General features: G+C 32.3%; 1 pseudogene; it reads left to right on the forward strand.

Annotated features, from left to right (window-relative positions):
• The first annotated feature begins 4,118 nt into the window (after positions 1–4,118).
• LOC107016562 lies at positions 4,119–5,611 on the forward strand (annotated as a pseudogene).
• Positions 5,612–8,459: the final 2,848 nt, after the last annotated feature.

Here is an 8,459-nt window from a genome sequence, read left to right on the forward strand (position 1 = left end):
CCAAGATTTTTTTTCTCAGTCAATTTCTCCTACGTTTATAAGATTAACAAACAGAAGCCATGGAAGCAAAAGAGTGAGAAGTAAAGAAAATTATAACATTGTGTACGAAGTCGGAGAGTTTTCCGTAAGTAGGATGAGAAGAAAATTTGTGCTTTATATCGTATATTAAAGAGCATAGGAGCAAAGAAGTGACAGGAATTCACATTGTTTTGCGATGGGTGGTAAAAGGATCAGTTGCTTGATATATTGGTTGTATAAAGTTGAGTAAAATGGTGAAGAAGAATCCAACAAGTGTGATACTGTAATGAACTCATATTGTATTGAAATGGATAATTGAAATTACACGTATGGCTATAAAAGTTTATCATTCTAATTACTTCAAATCTAGTAACAAATTCTTCCAAGGGAAGAAGTAGAAAAAAAAAGGAAGAATAGAGGGAGATTTCATACTAATCTAAGTAACTAAGAAATAAGAGCCCCTAATTAAGTATTTCCTTCTTCTATATATAGGAATCTTCCTAGGGTCCCAAATATAATTTGGCATCACGTAGGTCCTCCAGCTAAGTTATATTCATAATAGATACTACTCTCTTGTTGTATAAAATTGAAATTGAAGCGATGGTAATCTTATAAACGTAAGAGAAATTGACTGAGAGACAATCTTAGAAAGGAAGCGTTTAGAGATTTGTTTATTAGGTAGATTTGGGACGGGCTTATTAATTGGATCGGGTTTAATTAGTAATGGGTGGATTTATAAATTATATTAGTAAATTAAATTATAGCAAATAGTTGAGCGCCACGTATTTTAAAAAAAATAAATTTAAATAGTTTAAATTTGAAATTGTTAAATAAGTGGTCAATTTTGGACCCAAAGGTGGATGAGAAGAGTATTTTTGAGCCAATAGGTGGATAAGGTAATTTTATACTATTTCTAATATTTCGAGCATATTTTAAGCCTTTTTTCGTATTTTAGAAAATATAATAAATTATAATAATTAATAATTTAAAATACTTGAAAATATTATAAATTTTGATTGAGTCTCAAAATTTTATTAGTGCACATAGATTAAGACAATGAAAATAATATATATTACTTAAATAATTATAAATCACAATAATTAATAATTTAAAAATTATAAAAAAAATAATTAATTGACAGTTCCATTTGTATGGTATAAAAGTTACTCCTCTCTTCCATTTTATATGACTTATTTTTTCTTTAAGTCAATTTAAAACAGAATGACACATTTCTATATTTAGTAATAATTTGACTTTAAAATGCCTATTTTATAATTTCGAAATGATAACTTACTTTAGACTATAAAGTTTCAAAAGTTTATTTTTATTTTATAAATCTATATTAATTTAAACTTCAGAAAAGACTCAAAAATACTCCTAAACTATCGGAAATAGCTCACATTTACCCGTAAAGTATATTCCAGCTCAAAACCAGCCTTTTCGTCATACTATTGGGTCAAAAGTACCATTCTTATTAACATAAGTGTGTTAAGTGTCATGTGGGACGTCACATAGATGCCACATAATCACCGCGATTTCTCCATTTCCATTTGAAATGATTTCACCCACCCTTCCCCTAATTTCACGGCTAGAATAAGAAAATCTTCACAAATTTCTTCATTTCGCAGCGCAGTTTCAAAGTTGACATAGATTTTGAAATAATGTCGGAATCTTCACTTGAAAAATCATACGTAAGAAGATGTTATTGTGATCGTAATGTTTTAAATTTGATGGCTCGAAATGTTTGAATGCAGTGAGAAGGTTCTACAAATGTCCAAAACCCAAAGTAAGTTGTCAATTAATTTGATGTTTACAAACCATGGTTACACTACACCATTTTAGGTCTACGGCAACACTAAATCTTGACAACGCTTATAAAGTGTTGCCTAAAATACTTTTGGGAACACTTTTAAAGTGTAGCCAATGATTTTGACTTTTAGCTACATTAATTTTAGCAACACTTCTAAAGTGTACTCTTTAATGGGATAAACTACACTTTATAAGTGTTGTTATAGTTGGCAACAACTATTTACATGAATGGCCACACTTTTAAAGTGTGTTATTTTTATAATTGAAAATACAACACATTAAAAATGTGGCCTTAGTGTTTTCACCAAAATTTTATATTCCCTCCAACATTTTAACATTAAAATTTCATCTCCCTCCCATTTTTATTTGGCCAAAAAAATAAAACATTAAAGAAAAATTAAAAAAAATAAAACATTAAAGAAATAAAAAAAGGCCACATTTCCTAAAACTTCAGCTGAAGCTTCCATTTTCAGCTGAAGAACACCATTCGCGGTAGCTGAAGAAGGATCGAAGAACGGAAGAAATCAGCTGTTGTTCAAGATTGGAGAACACCATTTGTCACATTTATGTTAAACTTCAACTGAAGAACACCATTTTCAGCTGAAAAATCAAAGAGCACTGCGATTGGAGAGCTGAAGAAGACGATTTTCTTCAAAGATTTTTGGGTAAACTGTTGTTCCATCAGATTTCCTTTTGAAAATTGAAAGAAAATGCTTCACAAATCAACATGTCTCATGTCTTAAAGCTTTAGGTTGTTGGAATAGAGTTTATCAGGTAAGAGATTTTACCTTCAAAAGTCTAAATTATAGCTTTAAGATTTTTATATGCTTGTATGTCAGTCAAAAATTGATGTTAGGGTTTTTATGTTCTTGTGTTGTTGAGACGAATTTTGTTGGTTTTGGGAGTTTAGTTTATAGTTTTATTACGTATAAATGGGCAGATTATCTTTGACTCACTAGTTTTTTCTCTTGAATGTTGAATGTAGAAGCTGAAGCTAAGTCGCCTTTATATGAAGAACTGAGTTGTAGCTAAGTCGTCTTTCTTCGAAGAACTAAATTGTTGAAGCTGGCGATACCTACGATATTTTGTCCCTAATATAGATTTCGTCAACTGTAAGTAGCTACTCTACATGAATTTGAAAAGTTTTTAATGTCTGTTTTAATGTCACTGTTTTTTTAGTCTTCCTGAGTTCATAGTTGTGCTCACCTTAAGCTTGGTTTGTTCCTTTGTTAACCACATTGATTATGTCTTGTAGCTATTTGCTTGTAAAATGTTTCTTTTTTCGACTACTTGCCTTGAAGTGTTAGAAGTCATTTTGTTGTTTCTCTAATGCATTTTCAAGTGTACATTAGAAACTTTAGTTGAATATTTCTTAGTTGTTTTGGGATCACCTCGTAGTATGAATTTGCTAAACTTTCTTTGTATTTTGAGTTGCACTATATAGAAAATGAATCATATGCCTTAGAGATAGACGATATAGGATATATTTTTCAAGTCTAGAAGGGGTAGAGAAGGAGTGATACGCTCAAACTTACTTCTATGAGAAAGAGTAAAATTCGAAAGTTCGCTTGATTAATCAACAAAAATCACCAACATTCAATGATAAAAGTCTCAAGATAACCTAATAATATTACAGAGTCTAACTAATAATCCAGCGTCTAACAATGCGGAGTCTAACCTCAAAAACGAGGTTTTTCGACGGATCGTCATGGCCACGAAGGACCGTCATGGACTTCGTCGTCCCACACTTCTGCTCTCTTCATTACCCTCGAATTTATGCATACTCCTATTATTAATGAACATAACAAAGGATTGGATGATCGTGTGGAACAAGAAGAGGAAATTGACATTGATTGTAGTACAAAAGGTATGTTTTAAACCTTGTAAGATTTAGAACTCATTATAAAAGAAATATCTTATTTCATGTCTGTTACATCAATCTAGAAATGTCGAAGCCAAAAAAAGTTCGAGGACATACAACATGTAAGGATATTCATGCAAGAAATTTGGAAGAAAGAAAGGAGGTGACATTTGATAAAGGACAAGCGGTGGGACCAACTAATAAGATAGTGTCACAATTAAGCAACTTTATAGGAACAATTGCAAGGAATCCTAGATTCATCAGCTTGATGTACACTAGTTGGCATGTGGTGCCAAATGATACTAAAAAGCGCATGTGGGAATACGTCAATGTAAAAACAACCACTCTTGAGAATTCATATTTTTTTTTTACTTACTGAAACTAAATATATTTTATTTTGCATAGTCCAAATTTCTACTTCCAGTAGAAGGAAAGAAGTGGGTGATGACTGGTCTTCGTGATGCTTGGAGGCGACACAAGCAAAAAATTAAAAAGAATTTTTTTGATAAAAACAGTACCCTTGAGGATATGCTAGCAAAATGTCCTGATGGCATTCCACATAATCAATTCCGCCAGTTGATCGAGTATTGGAAACACCCAACTGTTCAAGTAAGGTTAAAATGGTGCATTTCCACTCATCGACTAATTCTGTGTCATATCTATTCTTTTTATACATATCAATTCAATTATCTCTTTGTTTTTAACAATAGGCTATATGCGAGATGAATTCTCAAAACAGGAAAAAACAAAAGTGGAGGCATCGAATGGGACCTATTAATTTTGCTAGAGTACGCGTGGCATTGGTAATACTTAGCTGACATTTCATACAAAATTTGATTTTCATTTTTTTGTACTTTATAAGAACTTACTGATTTTTTAAAATTTCTTTTGATATAATCTGTAGCGTGCAGCCAAAGACAACAACGAAGAACCATCAAAGCCTGAAATATTTATTGCAACTCGTACCAAGACGGGAAAGGAAATCCAGGCTGATACCCAAGTTGCAATAGTAAGTTTTTCAAAGAGGATTATTAGTGAACTTTATTCAGACTTAACATTTATATTGTGGGGAGTATGACTACATTAATTTTAATCATGTATGCCTTCTTCTTCTTCTTCTTCTTCTTGTGCAAGTTCGAGCAGATATCAATTATTTGTCGACATTGTTTAATTATTTTTTACGAAAAGTTTTCATAATGTTTTAATGCTTGATCGCTATCATAGGATTGGAATGAAATAGTACTTACAATTCACTATGGATGCCAATTTTATTCAATAGGCTGAACTTCAAAATCGCCAAAATTCTGGGGAAACAGCTGATGATGCATTTAGGGCAGTGTTTGGATAGGAGCAGCCTGGTCGAGTTAGGTGCTATGGTAGATCAGTGACAACATGTTCTTTGAAGAAAGATGAGGAAATTAACAATCTAAAACAAAAGCATGCCGATGAAATCACTTCTCTAAAGGAAGAATTGAGAGAAGAAATGCGACATTTATTCACTCAATTGCTGCAAAACAACCCTGGATTGAATTTTCAAGATATACCAGGGTGTGTTGGATCTAACCTTGCTTCACCTATTGATGCAAGTAGTGCACAAGCTGTAAGAGGCACAAATCTTCCATTTTCTTCGGGGTCAGCTCAAGATTCGGTTCTTCAAAAGGTATTTTGTATTTCAAATTCTCTGTTAATAGTGTCAATATTGTTTTTCTTCTAGTTTAGTTGGTGTTCTTGGTAATGAAATTCAAAACTTATTTTTACTTGTCTAAGTTTAGTCCACCAATTTATAACTGTTAAGAATGTTTTTGTTTTTGGTTTAAGCATTCGAATCGTTAGTTGAATAACTGTTCTTTTAGTATTGTGCAATTGAGGAGTCTGTGGCTAACACATTATGTTTTATGGCAGATGCCAATGGTGTTCAATTAAAAAATGATTACACTATTTTCTACCTTTAGCTTCTGAATCCAGCTCATTGTAAAGGATATTGTCGCTGGTCTTTTAAAATGTCTACATGCTAGACAATTATAATACTATTGTTATTAGTATAGAGTTTAATGGTTTGCAAACCTTTACCTTTGTAGGGTAGAGAAACCATCTAGAGCTTGACCATTAATAGAAGATCTTGTGGGTAGATTTATTATGTTTGATAGATCCTTAATGGTTACTTCTCTGAACTCCATGACGAACCTGCAGGACGGACCGTCATAGACTCGACGGACCGTCGTGGACTCCGTAACCCCACACTTAGACTTCCTCATCTTCCTTCAGTAGCTGCACTATGCTGCCACCTACGGACCGTCACAGACACGACGGTCCGTCGAGGGTCTTCGTTCCAAAACACTTAAACTCTTGGAATATGGGTACTGGGATTACTTCTCTGAACTTCATGACGAACCTGCAGGACGGACCGTCACAGACTCGACGGACCGTCGTGGACTCCGTAACCCCACACTTAGTCAGACTTCCCCATCTTCCTTCAGCAGCTGCACTATGCTGCAGTTCTTTGAAAATATCATGTCATGTTGTTATGTATTGATTTTTGTGGACACTTCTAAACTATGTTATGAACCTTGTTTCCAGTGGTCATCACTGGTTTGTTTGAACTACTTGTGTGTAATTTTTACATTGAAGTTTACAACAGAAGACTGCACAAATTAAACTTTTGAAGTTTAATTTTTGAGAGCCAACAACAGAAGACTGCACAAATGTTGTAGTCCTTATAATGTGTAATTTTTACATTGAAATTGTATTTAGATTTGGATTGGTTGTCTTACAGTGAATTCTCTCTGATTATGCACTTCCACAATTAATTCACAAACTTATAATTTTATTTTAAATGTGCAGGAAAATGCAGGTAATTGAATTTGAATTTGGCCAGAAGTAAACTCGATCCATTGTGGCAAAAGATGAAGAAATTTTTGTATTGTTGTCATATACGTTTGAATGACACTTTTGGGTTTTTGGAACTTGTTGATATTAGAGATCTTTAAGCAATCACTTTCTATGTTTTGGTTGTACATGAAATATTTCTCGAAGTTTATTTGAAATATTTAGCTTCAATTTAATGATTAATTAGTTCATTTTGTGTTTTAGGTCACTTGTATGTATGTAAATATATTATATATATTTGTGCTACATGTAGGCTTATAAATGTTGAAGTTACACTTTGTAAGTGTTGCTTTAGGTAGATATAAAGTTACACTTTGTAAGTGTTGCTCTAGATGAGATATAAAATCAACACTTTATAAGTGTTGCTATAGATGAGATATAAAGTAACAATTTATAAGTGTTGCTATAGCTGACATATAAAGTAACACCTTATAAGTGTTGCAATAGATGAGATATAAAGTTACACTTTGTAAGTGTTGCTCTAGATGAGATATAAAATCAACACTTTATAAGTGTTGCTATAGATGAGATATAAAGTAACAATTTATAAGTGTTGCTATAGCTGACATATAAAGTAACACCTTATAAGTGTTGCAATAGATGAGATATAAAGTTACACTTTATAAATGTTGCAATAGATGACCAATAAAAGGCAACACTTTTTAAGTGTGACCAATAAATCTGAAAAGGCAACACTTTTAAGTGTAGTCTAACAAAAAATAGGTGTTGCTAATGCACGTCTTCAAAGTGTGCCCTTATACCTATTTGGCTACGCTTTATAAGTGTTGCCAAAGATGGCAACATTTAAAAAGTGCTGCCTAATGTCAAAGGTTACGCTTCTTTTGGGCAGCCCCTAAAAAGTGTTGCTGAATGTCCAAAAGTGTAGCCTTTTATCAAAGGCCACACTTTTTGCTAGTTTAGGCTACACTTACGTGGTGTTGCTGTAGGCCGAAAATGGTGTAGTGTTAAATTAATGTTAACCATTGTATTGTTGGTTATATACAATGGTTAAATTAAGGGAAAATACATCAAATCCTCCTGAACTTGGTACCAAAATTTATTTTAGTACTTAAGCTATACGGACGTTTGAATACCCCCTTAACAAATCTGAACTAATTAACTATCACCCTAAGAGTTGATGTGGCAAAGTGAGTATACTCACTCTCCTCAAAGCGCGTGAAACAATAAAAACAAAAAAATTGAAAGGTAAAATCACAATCATGACATTTTTTTGTTGGCCAGTATATAACTAATAATTTTTAAAGTTTTTTTTCAAGTTAAAGTTAACAAAAATGGAAATTTGTCGTTTAGAAGTAAATGAAATTTGTGAGTTCAAATTTTGTATAAAAATATGTAATCTTTTTGTTCTATATTTGTTTTGTTGTCTTTCTCAAATGTCTTCTTCCCCCATTGAAGCACTCCTTGTACCTTTGTTCTTCCATATTAAAATTTTTCCTTGATTTTCATCCCTCACCTCACTCGCTCTTCATTAGTTACAAAATTCAATACCTAATTCATATTATTGAATATAAACTTATTTCAATTTTAAGTAACCCATTATAATTCTATTAGTTGTGATGTAAAAAATGTGGGTCGATCAAATTTCTCACATAATCTTCATTTTTCATTTAAGTTGTTAAAAGAAAATAACTTTGTAGAAATATTATTCTTCAATGGACAAATTTGCAGGAGAGAGACGGTTCAAGGAACATAAAGTAAGTATGCTACTTTTTTTAAAAAAAATTGATGAATGTTGAAGAAGAAAACAACTATTGAATGCTGAAAATTCAAAAAAAAAAAAAGGAAGAAGAAGCTAGTGAAAGTTGAAAATGGTGAAAATCAAGAAAAAAGAAAGAGAAGGAGGAGGAGGAGGAGGAGGAGGAGG

The sequence above is a fragment of the Solanum pennellii genome, chromosome 4 (genome assembly GCF_001406875.1).
Source record: "Solanum pennellii chromosome 4, SPENNV200".
Classification (NCBI taxonomy): Eukaryota; Viridiplantae; Streptophyta; class Magnoliopsida; order Solanales; family Solanaceae; genus Solanum; species Solanum pennellii.